The sequence below is a fragment of the Chiloscyllium punctatum genome, chromosome 5 (genome assembly GCF_047496795.1).
Source record: "Chiloscyllium punctatum isolate Juve2018m chromosome 5, sChiPun1.3, whole genome shotgun sequence".
In the NCBI taxonomy this organism is placed as follows: Eukaryota; Metazoa; Chordata; class Chondrichthyes; order Orectolobiformes; family Hemiscylliidae; genus Chiloscyllium; species Chiloscyllium punctatum.
Window position 1 is genome coordinate 34217803 of NC_092743.1, and position 19276 is coordinate 34237078.

At 42.2% G+C, this 19276-nt stretch overlaps 1 long non-coding RNA gene across 1 annotated transcript in view; it reads left to right on the plus strand.

The window, feature by feature from the left end:
* LOC140476972 (uncharacterized) overlaps window positions 1-19276 on the plus strand; it is a 166293-nt gene that overhangs the window by 113701 nt on the left and 33316 nt on the right. Inside the window, exon 4 of the long non-coding RNA XR_011960635.1 lies at window positions 2633-2757. This is a non-coding gene — a long non-coding RNA (uncharacterized lncRNA). The remainder of the gene's footprint in view (window positions 1-2632; window positions 2758-19276) is intronic.

Sequence of the window (19276 nt, forward strand, 5' to 3'; positions counted from 1 at the left end):
GAGATCCTACTCCATCTTGTACTTACTGAGAGAGTAATATTGGCCAGGTACTGAGAACTTTCTGGCAGTATTATGGTGACATAAGGGCATCACATCAGCTAAGAATTTTACAACGATCCATTTTACATGGACAATGTAACATTTCAAATGGGCAATGTAATATTTTACCCATGAGCAGTCCGCTTGTAAAATTGTACACCCCAAATCTGTAATTGATTTGTAGCCAAGTGTCTTTTCAGAATTGCCATTTTTGGGAATGATTGCAAATGAGAGTTTAAGAAGGTGCCACTCAATTTAGCAGTGAAATTGTTGAAGTAAAAGTGCCATGTTAAATTTGGTGACTTTGGGTTAGGTTTTCTCCACATGTCAACACAACACGTGACTGCTCTATGTCCAGTAGCGGCTTAATTCTGAAAACATAGTTTGCTTTCACTTAGTGCTTCAAGCTTTTATCTATTTCTTGCTTCATCACCTTGACTCCTTTTTTCTCCCTTTCCTAAAACATTCAGTTTATTAACAGGATATTCTTTTGGCTTTTCTGATTGCTGCTGTAATATGTAACAAGAGAAGATGAGATCTCTTTTATCTGTTACCATACCATTTTATTAATTCGATGCGGAGGACCAAATTATGGGAGGGACAATGGTGAAATGGTAATGTCACTGGAAAAATAATCCAGATGTCCTGATTAATTTTCTGAGGACATAGAATCAAATTGAAAGTAGTTTCAGTAAAGGGGACCATGAAATTAATATCGATTGCCATAAATATGTAACTAGTTCATGAATATTGTTTAGGAAAGAATATCTATCATCCTTACCTGGTCTGGCCCACATGTGATTTCAGACCCACTGCAACATGATTGCCTCTTAACTACACTCTAAAATAGTCGAGCAAGCCATGCAGCTCAAAGACAATTCGGGATCGGCAGCAGGTTACTGATGCCTATATCCATCTCCACCTCAGCACCATTGACGCTGACAGGGGCATGCCCTCCACTCTGCTTCCTGAAGTCAATGAGCAGCTAATTGGTTTTGTTAAAAAATTGATGGAGACATTGTTGTTTTTCCACCATGCTGCTAGGCACACTACCACTTTCCTGTATTCTGTCTCGTTGCTGTTTGACATCTGCCATGCAACAGTGGTCAAGATTAGAGTGGTGCTGGAAAAGCACAGCAGGTCAGGCAGCATCCAAGGAGCTGGAAAAATCGAAATTTCGAGCAAAAGCCCTTCATTAGGAAAGCTTGTGCTCAAAACATCTAATCTTAACTCTGATCTCCAGCATCTGCAGTCCTCACTTTCGCCATACAACAGTGGTGTCATCAGCAAACTTATAAATAGAGTTGGGATGGAATTTGGCCACACGGTTGTTAGTGTAAAAGGAGTATAGTGAGGGGCTGAGTACACAGCCTTGTGGGGCACTGGTGTTGAGGATTAAGGTGGAGGAGGTGTTGTTATCTATGCTTGCTGATTACAGTCTATGGGTCAGAAAGTCAAGGAACCAGTTAAAGAGGGAAGTGCTGAGATCTAAGTCTCAGAGTTTAGAGATAAATTTGTTTGGAATTATGCTGTTGAAGGCAGAACTATAGTCAATAATCAGGGTCAGGGAGATGTTTCTTGCTGTGGACCAGTGAGCAAATTACAAAGGATCAAGGCAATCTGGGAGGCTGGAGTTGATGTGAGCCATGACAAACTTCTCAAAGCACTTCATAATGATGGATGTCAAAGCCACTGGGTGATAGTCATTCAGGCACCCTGCATGATTTTTCTTTGGCACCAGGATGATGGTGGTCTTCTCAAAGCAGATCGTAGTGAGGAGAGATTGAAGATGCCCGTGGACACTCCTGCTAGCTGGTCTGCATAGGATCTGAGTGCGTGGCTGGGGACTTCATCTGGGTCAGTTGGTTTCTGTGGATTCACCCTCAAGAGGGCTAATCAAGTGTCTGCAGTGGTGACAATGGGTGCGTGCATCCGAGGCTGTTGGGATAGGTGACATCATTTCATTCTGGATTAGCGATGTTGGAAGAGCACAGCAGTTTAGGCAGCATCCGAGGAGCAGTAAAATCGACATTTCGGGCAAAAGCCCTTCATCAGGAATACCTGACATCATTTCATTGCCATTCTTTTCAAAGTGATTGTAGAATGCATTGAGCATTGGGTAGGAACGTACTGCTGCCCACAGTTCTGGTTGACTTTGCTTTGTAGCCCATTATGTCATGTAAGCCTTACCACAAACAATAGGTGTTAGTCTGGTTGGTCTGGGTCTCGAGTTTAATTAGGTTGGTGTCTCAGATGTCTTGCAAAGGTTGTATTTGAATTTCCTGTGTGTGTCAGGATTATCTGACTTTTATATCTCAGACCTGAACTTCAGTCAGGGATTGGATCTCTCTGTTCATCCATGGTTTCCAGTTGGGGAACATTCAGATTAACTTCTTCAGCATGCAGTCTTCTAAACACTTACTAATGAAACCTGTGATGGTAGTGGCATACCCATTTAGGTTGGCCACTGAGTTCTTGGATATGGCCCAGTCCACTGACTCTAAGCAATAATGTAGAAGCCCTTCTGTTGTCTCAGACCAGAACTGCACTACTTTCTGTACTGGGTTCTCATGCTTCAATTTCTGCTTGTTAGCCAGGAGGAGGAGTACAGCATTGTGATCTGATTTTCAAAATGCGGAAGACGGAGCGGCAGGCATCTTTGACGGTCAAGGATGTTTGGACCTCTGGTGGGACAGGAAACATGGATGGCATTTTGAGGTAGGCCTGGTTGAAGTCATTGGCTACGATGAGCAAGGCCTTGGGATATTCTGTCTCAAGACTGTTTGCAGCGTTGTATACTTTGTCAAATCACTTTTCATTTCTGCATAGAGTGGAATGTATACTGCTGTCAGGATAGCAGAGGTGAACTTGCTTGGCAGGTAGTAGAGATGGCACTTTACTGTAAGATATTTTTTAGGCCAGGGAGCAGTAACTCACTAGGGTCACAATGCCTGAGTGCCAGGAGGTGTTGATTAAGAGGCAGATCCCACTGCCTCTTGCATTGCCCAAATGGTAGGGTAACAAGCATTAGTGTGCTATGAAGTGTAGTGCTGGAAAAGCACAGCAGGTCAGACAGCATCCAAGGAGCAGGAGAATCAACGTTTCAAGCATAAGCCCTTCATCAGGAATGTTGGTGGGGGGGAGGTTGAAAGGATCTGAGAGGTAAATAGGAGGGTCGGGGTGGGGGTAGTGGTGAGGTACCTGGGAGTGACAGCCTCCAACCTCATAGTCCTGGAACCCTGCACTACCCGGTTCAACCTCTTACCCAAAATTCACAAACATGATTGCCCCGGTTGACCCAGCATCACGGCTTGCTCCTGCCCCATCAAACCTATCTCCTCATATCAAACTGCCCTGTCACCCTTGGTCCAGGAACTCTCCACATACATTCGGGACACCACCCACACCCTCCAACTCCTCCATGACTTTTGTTTCCCCGGCCCCCAGCACCTCATCTTCACCATGGACATCCAGTCCCTGTACACATCCATCCACCATGGCGAAGGCCTCTGTTTGTTCCTCTCCCACCGACCTAACCAGTACCCCTCCATCAATACACTCATTCGATTGGGGGAACTGGTCCTCACTCTTAACAACTTCTCCTTCGAATTGTCCCGTCTCCTTCAGACGAAAGGGCTAGCCCCTGCAGGGACTCCAGCTATGCCTGCCTCTTCATTGGATACATGGAACAGTTCATCTTCCACAATTACATGGGCACCAACCCCACCTTTTCCTTCACTACATTGATAACTGTATCGGCGCCACCTTGTGCTCCCACGAGGACATTGAGCATCAACTTCATAAATACCTTCCATCCTGACCTCAACTTCACCTGGACCACTCGGACACCTCCCTTCCATTCCTGGACCTCTCCATCTCCATCTCTGGTGACCAACTCAACATGGACATCTATTTCAAACTCATTGACTCCCACAGCTACCTGAACCACGCTATCTGAACCACACTGCCTTCATCCCCCCCAAATAAAAACGTTGTTCCTCCCAATTCCTCTGCCAGTGCCATATCTGCTCCCAGGAGGAGTCATTCCACTCCAGAACATTCCAGATGGCCTCCTATTTCAAGGACTGCAATTTCCCCTCCCATGTGATCAACAATACCCTCCTACTTATTTTTTAACAGTGTCCACTTGTTTTAGTCTCTCCCCTAAAGGGACACATCCTTTTAACAGTTAAGGCTACATCTCTTTATGGGAGAGACTAAGATGACAGGACACTGTTAAAAAATAAGATGGAGATAAGTAGAATCTCTTTCACTCAGACAGTGTTGAGTTTTCAACTCTCTTCACTAGAGAGCAGTGGAGACTAGAATTTGAACATTTTAAGACAGAGGTAGATAGTTTCTTGCTCAACAAGAGAGTCAGGGGTTATATCAGGGAATTTGTGGAATGCTTTCAGGATGGCTCTTTGGAACAGCTTGTGATGGAGCCCAAAAGGGAGCAGGTTATTCTGAACTTAGTGCTATGTAATAAGCCAGACTTTATAAAAGATCTTAAAGTAAGGGAACAATTAGAAGACAACGATCATAATATGGTAGAGTTCAGTCTGCAGTTTGAAAGAGAGAAGGCAAAATTGGATGTAATGGTGTTACACATAAATGAAGGTAATTACAAGGGCATGAGAGAGGAACTGACGAAAATCAACTGGAATCATAGCCTCATGGGGAAGACAGTAGAGCAACAATGGCAGGAGTTTCTGGGTGTAATTGAGGACACAGTACAGAGATTCATCCAAAAGAAAAGAAAAATTATCCAGGGTGGTGGTAGGGGGTGGAATTAGACAACCATGGCTGATGAAGGAAGTCAGGAAATGTATCATAGAAAAAGAGAGATCCTATAAAGTGGCCAAGAGCACTGGGAAATCAGAAGATTTTGGGAAGATTAAAAACCAAACAGGATAACAAAAAGAGAAATAAGGAAGGACAGAGTCAAATATGAATGTAAGCTAGCCAGTAATATTAGAAATGATAGTAAAAGTTTCTTTCAATACATAAGAAATAAATGAGCGGTAAAAGCAGAAATTGGGCTGCTCCAGATTGATGCAGGAAGGCCAGTGCTGGGAGATAAGGAAATAGCTGAAGAACTTAATAAATATTTTGTGTCAATCTTCACCATGGAAGACATGAATAATATCCCAACAATTAAGGAGATTCAAGGGGCAGATTTGAGTATGGTAGCCATTACAAAAGAGAAAGTGCTAGAAAAGCTAAAAGATTTAAAAATTGATAAATCTCCTGGCCCCGATGGGCAACATCCTAGAGATCTGAGGGAGGTGGCTGAAGAAATAGCAGAGACGTTGGCTGTGATTTTCAAAAATCACTGGAGTCAGGGAAAGTCCCAGATAATTGAGAAATCACTGTTGCAACCCCCCCCCCCCCACCTTTTCAAGAAAGGATCAAGACAAAACATGGAAAATTATAGACTAATTAACCTAACCTCAGTTGTAGGTAAAATTCTAGAATCCTTGGTTAAGGATGAGATTTCTAAATTTTTCGAAGTGCAGGGTCGGATTAGAACAAGTCAGCATGGATTTAGTAAGGGGAGGTCGTGCCTGACAAACCTGTTAGAATTCTTTGAAGAGATAACAAGTAGGTTAGATCAGAGAAACCCAGCAGATATTATCTATCTAGACCTCTAAAAGGCCTATGATAAGGTGCCTCACAGGAGGCTGCTGAGTAAGGTGAGGGCCCATGGTGTTCGAGGTGAGCTACTGGCATAGATTGAGGATTGGCTGTCTGACAGAAGGCAGACAGTTGGGATAAAATGTTCTTTTTCAGAATGGCAGCTGGTGACAAGTAGTGTCCAGCAGGGTTCAAGTTTGGGGCTGTAGCTGTTGACTTTATATATTAATGATCTGGATGAAAGGATTGTGGCATTCTGGTGAAGTTCACCAGTGAAACAAAGTTAGGCAGACAAGCAGGGAGTACTGAGGAGATGAGGAGGCTGCACAAAGATTTAGATAGTTTAGGAGAGTGGTCCAAGAAATGGCTCATGAAATTCAATGTGAGCAAATGTGAAGTCTTGCGCTTTGGAAAAAAAGAATACAGGCATGCACTATTTTCTAAAGCCACAGTACAAAGGGATCTGGGAGTGCTCATCCAGGATTCTCTAAAGGTTGACTTGCAGGTTGAGTCTGTGGTTAAGAAAGCAAATGTAATGCTGTCATTTACCTCTAGAGGGTTGGAATGTAAAAGCAGCGATGTGCTACTGAGACTGTATAAAGCTCTGGTTAGGCCCCATTTAGAATATTCTGTCCAGCTTTGGGCCCCACACCTCAGGAAGAACATACTGGCACTGGCGCGTGTCCAGTGGAGATTCATATAGATGATCCCTGGAATGGTAGGCCTGACATACGATGAATTGCTGGGGATCCTGGGATTGTATTCATTAGAGTTTAGAAGGTTGAGGGGAGATCTAATAGGAACTTACAAGATAATGCATGACTTAGAACGGGTGGATGCTGAGAATTTTTTTTTGTCAGGCAGGATACTAGGACCCGTCGGCACAGCCTTAGAATTAGACAGTCAATTTAAAACAGAAATGAGGAGACATTTCTTCAGCCAGAGAGTGGTGGACCTGTTGAATTCATTGCCACGGAGTGCAGTGGAGGCTGAAACGTTAAATGTCTTCAAGGCAGAGATTGATAAATTCTTAATCTTGCAAGGAATTGAAGGATACGGGGAGAGTGTGGGTAAGTGGAGTTGAAATGCCCATCAACCATGATTGAATGGTGGAGTGGACTTGATGGGCCGAATGGCCTTACTTCCACTCCTATGTCTTATGGTCTTATCAGGAGAATATGAAAATGAGGTTTTGAGCCTAGAATCAGCTCAGCCACGATTATATTGATTGGTGGAGAATGCGAGAAAGTCTCAATGGCCTATTACTGCTCCTAATTCATGTATTGTTATGTCTGTGCATATATAATTCTTCCAGTCAGCCAGTTCACTTCCATGACTCAGATAGAAAGGAATGGTGATAGTTTGACAATATGGGATGTCCCTCTGTTCTGTGGAAATCCCACACCCATTGGTTGACATTGGTTTAGCTCATGAGGTGTCCTCTCATACATTTTCGTGAGAAGGTAATTGAAGCATTTCTACTTGCAAATTATACTTCTGAATTTGTATAATGTTTCTCTGCCACTTAAGGGACTTTTTCGAGTGTATTTAGCTCCTCTGTTTTTAATATTCTCATGGAACGTGGGTATTGCTAGCTGGGCCAGCATTAATTGCCTGTCCCTCGTAGCCCTCGAGAAGGTGGTGGTTAGCTGCCTTCTTGAACTGCTGCAGCCCTTGTGCTATAGGTAGACCCATGATGCAATCAGGGCAGGAATTCCATGATTTTGACCCAGTGACAGTGAAGCAAGTGACTATAAATTTGAGAGGCATGGGCTAAGATATGGGAAATATATTCCCGCGTCTCTCCCCAGCATTTCTGGGAGGCTAACCAGATATAGGTTGAACAATATTTCAAGATAAAAATACCTGAAGACTTAGTACACGATGACCAAGGTTTTATTTATTATCAGCACAAAATCAATTGTATAGCTTGTCTATCAGCTGCAAGGTCACCAGTAATCAACCTCAAATAAAGGCAGAATCATAGGCTAATCCGTGGGAATATGCATTATGTATTGTGGACCCATATATAAAGTAGATGATTGCAATACTGGTCTTCATGGCTCGTATTTTTATGTCTTTTCCTAGTGGAATGGCTATCCGATGTCAATGCCCTGCAATCTTTTCTTCAGGTTATGAATCAGTAATGGCATCAACGTGGACTATCAAGGTTCTTGGGCTGTAATATTGAGTTTAGCCTCAGCCACCATCACTTTCTTTCTCTCTTCTATGCATTTGTTGCTACTTTCTCATTTTTTATCATTACTTGCTGTCAACTATGTGCAGCTGTGCGGTGCTTGTAACCATCAGTGAGAGGATTGCAGTAGTACCAAGTCTGATGATATTTAGAGTGAATGGAGTCAAATTGCAGATCATTAAAAGTCTTGTTGAATGGTAGGTTAAGCTTGAGGGACTGAACGATCTGCCCCTGTTGCTGTGTCTTGCCCTGGATTTTACCTCTGACTACTACCATCTGGAATGAGAATGGATACTCGGGCGGTATGGTGGCTCAGTTCGGGCAACACAAGTGGTCAATGGTTAGCACTGCTGCCTCACAGTGCTAGGGACCTGGGTTCAATTCCCACCTCGGGTGACTGTGTGGAGTTTGCACGTTCTTCCTGTGCCTGCGTAGATTTCCTCCGGGTGCTCCGGTTTCCTCCCACAGTCCAAAGACATGCAGGTTAGGTGAATTGGCCATACTAAATTGCCCATAGTGTTAGCTGCATTAATCAGAGCTAAATGTAAGGTAGGGGAATGGGTCTGGGTGGGTTACTCTTTGGAGTGTAGGTGTGGACTTGTTGGGCCAAAGGGCCTGTAGGGAATCTAATCTTAAAATAAAATGAGAACATCAACTACAAGTTCCCCTCCAAGTCACATACCATCCTGACCTGGAAATAGAATATCACTCTCTCACTGTCACTGGTTGAAAATCCTGGAGCTCTGTGTGTGTGTGTGTGTGTGTGTGTGTTAACCTACACCACATTGACTACAATGGTTCATGAAGACAGCTCACTGCCAGCTTTTCCAGGGCAATTAAGGATTGGAAATTAATTCTGGCCTTGACAGTGACCTCTAAATCCTGTGAATGTTTTTTTTTAACAAAAGTCAATTCAGTATTATAAACAACATTAAAAAAAACACATTTGCTAAGACTTTATTACCTACTGAACTGTACTGGATGCTTATGCTTTGCGTTTGAGAATAAGAAAGGAAATCAGATATCAGAATTAAATAACTTAGTAACCTGTCTGATCTCTACACTGATGGTAACTGATGGGTTTTCAGCATTTTCTGTTTGTTTTTTCATAACTTTGCAATACTTTGGCTCACGAAAGGTAGTGAGTCAGATTTGGTGAAGGCAAATTCTGTATGACAAAGTCAATAAGCTTTGAAATACTTGTTGTCTTCTATGTAAAGTTGAGGCACCTCTATATTTTGGCTTGCAAATTGAGGTGGAAACCATTTCTGCTAATCTCTGTCACTTAAATTATTACATCCAAGTTTCCAACCACTTCTAAATCTTCTTTGTTCCCACCACCGAATCCTCCATGCATGGTTTTTAAATAATTTATAATCAGAATGAGCAACATTTTGTCTGGAATTTTCTGTGGCAATGTTCAGATTGTGGCAGTGCTAAATTAAATGCTTTTTTAGGATATTCCTTTTGCTACACTCACCTGAGTCTGGCAGGAATTAGAAACTTCTGAGGATGAAGAATGCTGGACATCTATCTGTGGAATATTAGAGTTGACAAATAGTTTCTTGAGTTTATATTTGTAGATGAGGGCTGGAAATTCTCTTCTTTTGTGAAGCATTGACACTTCTCTGGTCTTCTCCACAGTAAAGAGAAGAGGATCCTGAATTGGTTTTATATTGGGTGGGGGTACAACAGCGAAGGAAGCAGACTAATGTAGCTCATATAGAGAATGTGTCTTTGCAGATATCATCCCACTTACATTCATGGGGAACTCTATATTGGGAAGAAATTGCTTCAAAAAACACAATGTTGAAATCGCATCTGCTACTTGGTACAATCATGACTTTCTACCCAACAGCTATGAGTTTAGATTGAATGTAAAACTCAACCTTTATGATACCAGAGTTTCAAAGTTGTAATGATTAAGAAGGCATGAATTGGCTAGATATCATTTCTGTTCAAAGGGAAAGATGAGGGCTGATCCAATAAAAAGCTTTAAAATTCTGAAAGATTTTGTGAGTGTAGACGTAGAGGGAGTATTTTGGGGAACAGCAAAATTGAAGGCTACAAATCAGTTAGTTATCAAGAAATTAGATGTGGAATACATAAGAAGTTTATTTACTTTTAGAGTACGGAATGCTGTAGATGGGCTGGTCAGGTAGACTGAACAGTCGCAAATGAAATTTAATTCGGAAAATGTGGATGATATATTTTGGGAGGGACTAACAAGGCAAGTGAATACCCAATAAATGGTAGTACAATGGAAATACAGAGGAATCTTGGTGTGCAAGTCCACAAATCTCTGAAGGCACTCAGGCAGATGGTTAAGGTGGCTACAAAAGCACATGGGATACCTGGCTTTATTCGTCAAAGCACTGACTTCCAGTTCCAGAAGTAGCTGCCCTCCATGGACCTCAGAAGCCTATGTACCTGGAAAGAAAATTGGAGGCAATGCTGGTGTACACCACTCTCACAAGTGACTTCTTGCTTTTCTCATTTCTATCCAAATTTTTCCCATGTAATTGTTTCCTGAACTTAAGTTGTCCCTCTCTATTGTACTATTTCCATCATGAAATGATAGAGCCACCCTTCCATCTTTCCCTTGTCTTGTCTCATTAAAAGTCAATTACCATTAAAGGTTTGGGTTCTAGACCATGTCATCCTGCAACCACGTGACATCTGCCAAATCATACTTATTTCTATTTCTCCTGTCAGTTCTTTTGTAATCTTTCAAATACTGTGCATATTCAAATTCAGACTCTTTATTTTCTATTTCTCTTTTTAAATTCTAGTCTTATCTATTGACTCTTAATTTCATATACTCTATCCTCAACGGTCACTATCTCTTTATTATTTTCCTAATTAATGCTTTTCTCTTTGGCCTTGATTCTACTACTTTGATTTATTACATCTTCCCAAATGTGATCCCTTGACCTGACTTCATAATCTTCTCCACTTAATTATTCGGGTTGGCATTATAAAACTGTAATGTGTAACAAAATATACAAGACAATAAATAATAGAAGTTGCCATAGTATTTTTCAGGTGGCGACATCCTATTGGTACTTTCTCTAGTGCCAGTGCCCCTTGGACTACAACGACTTCACCTATACCCAGTCAATGAACTGTTTATGTTTAATTTATTCATTTGTGGGACATAGATGTCACTGGCTGGACAGAATTTATTGTCCTTCTCTACTTGCTTTTGTGAAGATCATGGTGAGCTGCCTTCTTGAACTGTTGCAGTCCATGTGCTGTACATTAACCCACAATGCTCTAGACAGGGGATTTTATGATTTTGACCCACCGACGGTGAAGGAACGGTGATAAATTTTCCAAGTCAGAACGGTGAGTGGCTTGGAGGAGGACCTGAAGGTGGTCATGTATCTGCTGCCCTTGCCCTTTGAGGTGGAAGTGGTTGTGGGTTTTAAGGGGATGTCTCAGAGAATAGAACAGATCTTAGCACTTTGTGAATACTCTCCAAATAACCAGCTAATCCTCCTGCAGCCAAGTAAGAATAAATTCCTGAGACTGAAAGTGTTTAGGGAAAGCAAATGCAATTGAATACCTCTTACTCTTCTTCCCCTTAAGTCTCTTAAACACTTAACTCTAAAACTCTATTTTAAGTCATGCTAAAATACTAAGTCACACTAAGTTGACTAGTTTTATATACTTGTAAGATAAGGCCTAGCTAACTCACTTATTGAAAATGCAGTTTTAGCTGGTCCTTCTTGGGCAGCTCAGTGGTTAGCACTGCTACCTCACAGCACCAGGGTCCCAGGTTCGATTCTAGCCTCGGGCAACAGGAGTTTATACATTCTCCCCGTGTCTGTGTGGGTTTGCTCCGGTTTCCTCCCACAGTCCAAAGATGTGCAGGTCAGGTGAATTGGTCATGCTAAATTGCCCATAGCGTTAGGTGCATTAGTCAGAGGGAAATGGGTCTGGGTGGGTTACTCTTCAGAGGGTCAGTGTAGACTGGTTGGGCCGAAGGACCTGTTTCCACACAGGAGGGAATCTAATCTAATCTTAATTTAACTGCTCTTTCACTAAAAATCTTGTTAAAGCCTTCTTAGAACTGGCAACAGCAGAAAGTTAGACTGTAGAAGTTCAATTAATGACAATTAAAAGCCAAATTAGATTTGTAGAAAATAAAAATTCAGAATTTCTGACTCAACAACTGCATGTACTCAGTCCGAGTAGTTGAGTTGACCAGGAGGCAAATTATGATGGATCAGAACTTTGAAAACATTTTAAGGTTTGGTAAACACATGCCCAGTATCTGACCAAACTGGCAACTGTAGGTGGTGAGTGGATGGTTATGCAGGCCAGTTGTCATCTGTTAGTTGACTATAGTGTTGCTCGGATGTCATGCTGAGTTGGGAATTAATTGCCTACGTAAAGGTCTCAAATGGACCATTTATGAGTAGGATGCTCAACTGCATTGCTGCCACTTATATAATCATAATGGGGATGGGACTGGTAGCAGACTGTTCGATGGATTTACTACATGCTCTAGTCTTCAAATTCAACAGCTGCAGAGTACAAGGTTCAGCTCAACAAAATGCAACCACTGTCAATGGTAATTGAAGCAGAAATGTCATGGAATGGTCATAAAGGAAGAAGTTTAGTAACAATATTTGAACAGTGAAAGGGGAATAAGTAGATAATATAAGTTGTCTGCTAATCACAAGTACATACCAACAGTTAGAAGATGTACTTTCAGCTAGAAGATGTGAACATTTGACTGGATGATATAATCATGTGTATTAGTTTGGATTGGATAATGTCATTATGCGTATTAACATGGATTATAGACTATGTGAACACTGTTGGATAGAGGTATAGATGAGTAAATGTGTAACTGGAAATTATTATCTGTGATAATAGTTGATTGAAAGCTTGTTATCTGTAAAAAGAGTATAAAACTTTATTACAAAAACAAAGATTTGAGCTGTGTGTCATTTTTAGATATACATAAGACCATTAGACCATAAGATATAGAAGCAGAAATTAGGCCATTCAGCCCATCGAGTCTGCTCTGCCATTCAATCATCACCAATAAGTTTCTCAACCTCATTCTCCTGCTTTCTCCCCTTAACTCTTGGTCACCTTGATACTCAAGAACCTGTCTATCTCAGTCTTAAATATACTCAATGATCTGGCCTCCACAGCTGTTTGTGGCAATGAATTCCATAGATTCACTACTCTCTGGCTAAAGAAGTTTCTCCTTATCTCCATTGTAAATGGTCTTCCTTTTACTCTAAGTCTATACCCTCGGGTTGTAGTCTCTCCTAATAATGGAAACATCTTCCCAACACCTATTCTGTCCAGGCCATTTAGTACTCTGTATGTTTCGATTAGATTCCCCCATCATTCTATTGAACTGCATCGAGTATAAACCCATCTCCCATTCATGCCTGATCAAATGTCTAAACAAAGCAGCCACAGTCTCGTCTGGTCTAAAGAGGGAACAAAGAGTTAAACTCCCTCTTTCAAACAGAAAAGCTCAGGCATAGACAGAAGATGTAACATGGTTTTCATTTGAAATATATTGTATGAGTATGTTCAAGGTTATAAACATTAGAAGAGTTTTCCTGACATTCAAACTTTTAATGCTCAGCTGTTATTCACCATGTAATAGATTTCCAATTGGCTTTTATTTTCTGATCTTTAAAGTGAAACGTTACATTCATTTTAGTTAAATAGCAATGTATGCAATATTGAGCTTCTGTTGTCTGTATTTGAAAGGTTTTAACATTCAATATAGTGTCATTATTTTGTGACAGGCACTTTCTTTCACTTACCGATGTTTGACACTTGTACAGTAGCATTTGATCAAAAAAAGAACAAATCAGACAAAGTCTCTAAAACACGAACATACAAGTAAAAATTGATTAATGTTTTTCACTGTGATTGTAATGTTACATTTCTTACTTCTATACTCAATGCTGATTGTTGCAAAAACCACATCCTTTCTCTCAATTCAACAAAAGCAGCTTCAATTAAATAAATTCCTTTAACAAGGTGAGGTGAGACAAGAGTGACAGCCCTTCACACCAGTACCACATTGGAATAAGTGTGGTGTCAAGGACCCATAGCAAAACTGGAATCAATGGGTATTGGGGGCAAATTCTCTGCTAGTTAGAGTCATACTTGGTATGCAGGAAGATGGTTGTGGCTATTGGAGCTCAGTAATCTCAGTTATGGAGCATCTCTGCAGGAGTTCCTAGGGGTAGTGTTCAAGGCCCAAACTTCAAAGCCTGGCAGCAGTAGCCAGGTTCATGGTACCGTGGCTGGCTCTGCTGTTCAAAAGGGTGGGAAAAAGAGTGGAAGGGATTCAGTTGTAAGGACAGTGTGATTGGAAACGATTGGAAACGAGACACCCGAATAGTACGTTGCTTCCCAGGTGCACGGATCAGGGATGTCTCGGATCAGCTGCTGAACATTCTCGAGGAGGGTGAACAGCCAGTTGTTGTGCTGTATATAGGCACAAACGATATAGATAAAAAATGGGGTGAGGTCCTCCAAGCAGAATTTAGGGAGTTAGGAACCAAGTTAAAAAGGAGAACCTCAGAGGTAGTAATCTCAGGATTGCCACACACTAGTCAGAGTAGGAATGATAGAATGTGGGGCTGAGAGATGTTGCAGGAGGGAGGGGTTCAGATTTTTGGGACATTGGGACTGGTTCTGGGGGAGTGGGATTATTACAAATTGGATGGTCTACTCCTGGCCTAAACTGGAACCAATGTCCTTGGGGGTGCTTTTGCTAACACTGTTGGGGAGGGTTTAAACTAATGTGGCAGAGGGATGGGAACCAAATGAGAAAGTTGGTGTTCAGGAGGAGGTAGTAACTAAAGCCTGAAAGGAACTAGATAATGAAGTCAATATGACGAAGGGGAAGAGGAGGCAGGGAGCAGATGATAAATGCAGAGGGACAGGTGGTCTGAGGTGCATTTGTTTTACAGAAATGTACAGTACAGAACAGGCCCTTTGGCCCACAATGTTGTGCCAAGATTTAATTCTAACGTAAAATATAGTAACTTAACATACGCATCCCTCAACTCACTGCTATCCATGTGCATGTCCAGCAGTCACTTAAATGTCCCCAATGACTCTGCTTCCACCACCACAGTTGGCAATGCATTTCATGCATTTACAACTCTCTGCATAAAGAACGTACCTCTGATGTCTCCTTTATACCTTCCTCCTAATATCTTAAAACTATGACTTCTCATACCAGTCAATCCTGCCCTGGGGAAAAGTCTCTGGCTATTGACTCTATCTATTCCTCTCATTATTTTGTACACCTTGATAGGGTCTCTCTTCCTCCTTCCCTCCAGAGAGAAAAGTCTAAGCTTATTCAACCTTTCTTCATAAGGCAAGCCCTCCAATCCAGGCAGCATCCTGGTAAACCTTCTTTGCACCCTCTCCAAAGCCTCTGTATCTTTCCTATAGTAGGGCGACCAGAACTGGGTACAATATTCCAAGTGTGGTCTCACCAGGGACTTGTAGAGCTGCAGCAAAACCTCGCGGCTCTTAAACTCAATCCCCCTGTTAATGAAAGCCCTAATACCATATGCCTTAACAACCCTATCCACTTGAGGGATCTATGTACTTGCACACCCAGATCCCTCTGTTCCTCTACACAGCCAAGAATCTTGTCTTTAATCCTATATTCAGCATTCGAGTACGACCTTCCAAAATGCATCACTTCGCATTTATCCATGTTGAACTCAATCTGCCATTTCTCAGCCCAGCTATGCATCCAGTCTATGTCACACTGCAGCCTGTTATAGCCCTCTATACTATTGATGACATTCCAACCTTTGTGTCATCTGCAAATTTACTAACCCACCCCTCGACCTCCTCATCCAAGTCATTTATAAAAACTACAAAGAACAGAGGCCCAAGAACAGAGCCCTGCGGGATCCCACTCAACACTGTCCTCCAGGCAGAATACTTTCCATCTACAACCACTCTCTGCCTTCTATCCGCCAGCCAATTCTGAATACAGATAGCCAAATCTGCCTGTATCCCATAATGCCATAAAGAAATATAGTAAGTAAGGCAGATGAACCTAGGGCTTGAATTAATACCTGGGAGTATGATGTTATTGCTATTACTGAGACTTGGTTGAGGGAAGAGCATGATTGGCAGCTAAACATCCCAGGATAATGCTTCAGACAAGATAGAGAAGTAGGTAAAAGGGGTGGAGGAGTTGCATTACTGGTCAGAGAGGATATCACAGCTGTGCTGAAAGAGGGCACTATGGAAGACTCGAGCAGTGAGGCAATATGGGCAGAGCTCAGAAATAGGAAGGGTGCAGTAACACGTTGGGGCTGTACCACAGGCCTCCCAACAATGAATGTGAGATAGAGGTGGGAATATGTTAACAGATCATAGAAAGATGGAGGAGCAACAGGGTGGTGGTGATAGGAGATTTTAATTTTCCCAACATTGACTGCGATTTACTTAGTGGTATGGTCTAGATGGAGCAGAATTTGTAAGGACCATCCAGGATGGTTTTCTAGAGCAGTACGTAAACCCAACTCGGGAAGGGGCCAAACTGGACCTAGTGTTAGAAAATGCATCCGGTCAGGTGTTTGATGTTTCAATAGCGGCTTACTTTGAGAATAGTGATCACAATACCATAAGTTTTAGAATGCTCATGGACAAAGCCAAGAGTGGTCCTAAAGGAAGAGTGCTAAATTGGTGGAAGGCCAACTATACCAATATTCAGCAGGAGCTGGGGAACGTAGGTTGGGAGCAGATGCTTGAAAGGAAATCCACATTCGATATGTGGGAGGCTTTTAAAGAGAGGTTGATTAGCGTTCAGGAGAGATATGTTCTTGTGAAAATGAGGGATAGAAATTGCAAGATTATGGAACCGTGGATGACAGGTGAAATTGTGAGACTAGCTAAGAGGAAAAAGGGTTTGTACATAAGGTCTAGGTGACAAGACAGACAACACTTTGGAGGAATATCGGGAATGTAGGACCAATCTGCAATGAGGAATTAAGAGGACTGAAAGGGGTCATGAGACATCTTTAGCAAACAGGGCTAAGGAAAATCCCAAAGCCTTTTTCTCATCCATAAGGAGCAAGAGGGTAACTAAAGAAAGTGTTGGCCCACTCAAGGACAAAGGGGGAAAGATATGCATGGAGTCAGAGAAAATGGGTGAGATTCTTAATGAGTACTTTGCATTGGTATTCACTGAGGAGAAGGACATGACAGGTGTTTAGGTTTAGGTGCCGACATGACCTAGATCTTTGATCTATCTTTAGGTCAAGTCAGCATAAAAAGGGAGGATATTTTGGGTATTCTAAAAGGTATTAAGGTAGACGAGTCCCCAAATCCCAGGATCTACCCCAGGTTACAGAGGGAAGTGAGAGGAAATAATTGGGGCTTTAACAGATATCTTTGCAGCATCCTTGAACATGGGTGAGCTCCCGGAGGACTGGAGAATTGCTAATGTTGTCCACTTGTTAAGAAGGGTATACTCCCAGGTAAATATAGACCAGTGAGCCTGATGTCAGTGGTAGGGAAGCTACTGGGGGAGGTACTAAGGGATAGGATATATACCCATTTGGAAGAAAATGGGCTTATCAGAAATGGGCAGAATGGTTTTGTGTGGGGTAGGTCATGTCTTATAAACCTAATAGAATTCTTTGAGGCATTGACAAAGTTTATTGATGAGGGAAGGGCTGTCAATGTCATATACATGGACTTTAGTAATCATTTGATAAGGTTCCCCATGGTAGGCTGATGAAGAAGGTGAAGTCGCATGGGATCCAGGGTGTTCTAGCGAGATGGATAGAGAACTGGCTGGGCAACAGGAGACAGAGAGTAGTAGCTGAAGGGAGTTTCTCAAAATGGAGACCTGTGACCAGTGGTGTTCCACAGGGATCTGTGCTGGGACCACTGTTTGTGATATGTATAAATGATTTAGAGTTAGGTATCGGTTGCCTGATCAGCAAGTTTGCAAATGACACTAAGATTGGTGGAATAGCAGATCATGAAGGGGACTGTCAGATAATACAGCAGAATATAGATATATTGGAGAGATGGGCAGAGAAATGGCAGATGGAGTTCATTCCAGGCAAATGTAAGGTGATGCATTTTGGAAGATCCAATTCAAGAGCAAACTATACAATAAATGGAAAAGTCCTGGGGAAAATTGATGTACAGAGAGATCTGGGTGTTCAGGTTCATTGTTCCCTGAAGGTGGCAACACAGGTAAGTAGAGTAGTCAAGAAGGCATACAACATGCTTTCCTTCACCAGATGGGGTATTGAGTACAAGAGTTGGCAGGTCACATTACAGTCATATAAGACTTTGGTTCGGCCACATTTGGAATACTGCATATAGTTCTGGTCGCCACATTACCAAAAGGATGTTGATGCTTTGGAGAGGGTGCAGAGGAAGTTCGCTAGGATGTTTCCTGTCATGGAGCGTGCTAGCTAGGAGGAGAAGTTGAGTAGATTAAGATTATTTCCATTGGAAAGAATAAGGTTGAGGAGGGACCTGATTGAGGCATACAAAATCATGAGCGATGTAGGCAGGGTGAATCGCAAGAAACTTTTGCCCAGAGTGGAGGAGTTCAAAGTGAGAGGAAAGATTTAGGGGAGATTTACATGGAAAATTCTTCACGCAGAGGGTGGTGGGAGTGTTGAGCGCACTGCCAGTGAAGGTGGTAGAGGTGGGAGCAATAGCATACTTTAAGATGTATCTAGACAAGGAGAAACATGACTGGGCAGGGAGATCCTTAGAAAATAGGTGGCAGGTTTAGATAGAGAATCTGTATCAGCGCAGGCTTAGAGGGCCGAAGGGCCTGTTCCTGTGCTGTAATTTTCTTTGGGCTTTGTTCTTATTCAGCTGCTTTGTCAACGATCTTCCCTCCCTCATTAGGTCAGAAATGAGGATGTCCGCCAATGATTGCACTATGTTCAGCACCTGATTCATGACTCATCAGATACTGAAGCAGCCCGTGTCTGAATGCAATAAGATCTGGACAATATCCAGGCTTGGGTTGATAAGTGACAAATAATATTTGCGCCACACAAATGCAATGGCCATCTCCAAAAAAAAGACAATTTAATCACTGCCCCTTGGCATTCAATGTTGTTACGATCACTGAATCCTCCATTATCAACATCCTGGGTGATGCCACTGACCAGAAACTCACTTGGACTCACCTCATGAACACATTAGCTACACAAGCAGGTCAGAAGCTAGGAATACTGCAATGAGTAACTCACCTTCTGACTCCCCAAGGCCTGCCCATCCTTTACAAGGTGCAAGTCAGGACTGTGATAGAATACTCCCCACTTGCCTAGATGGATAAACCACAAAAACACTCCAGAAGCTTGACACCATCCAGGTCAAAGCAGTCTGCTTGATTGG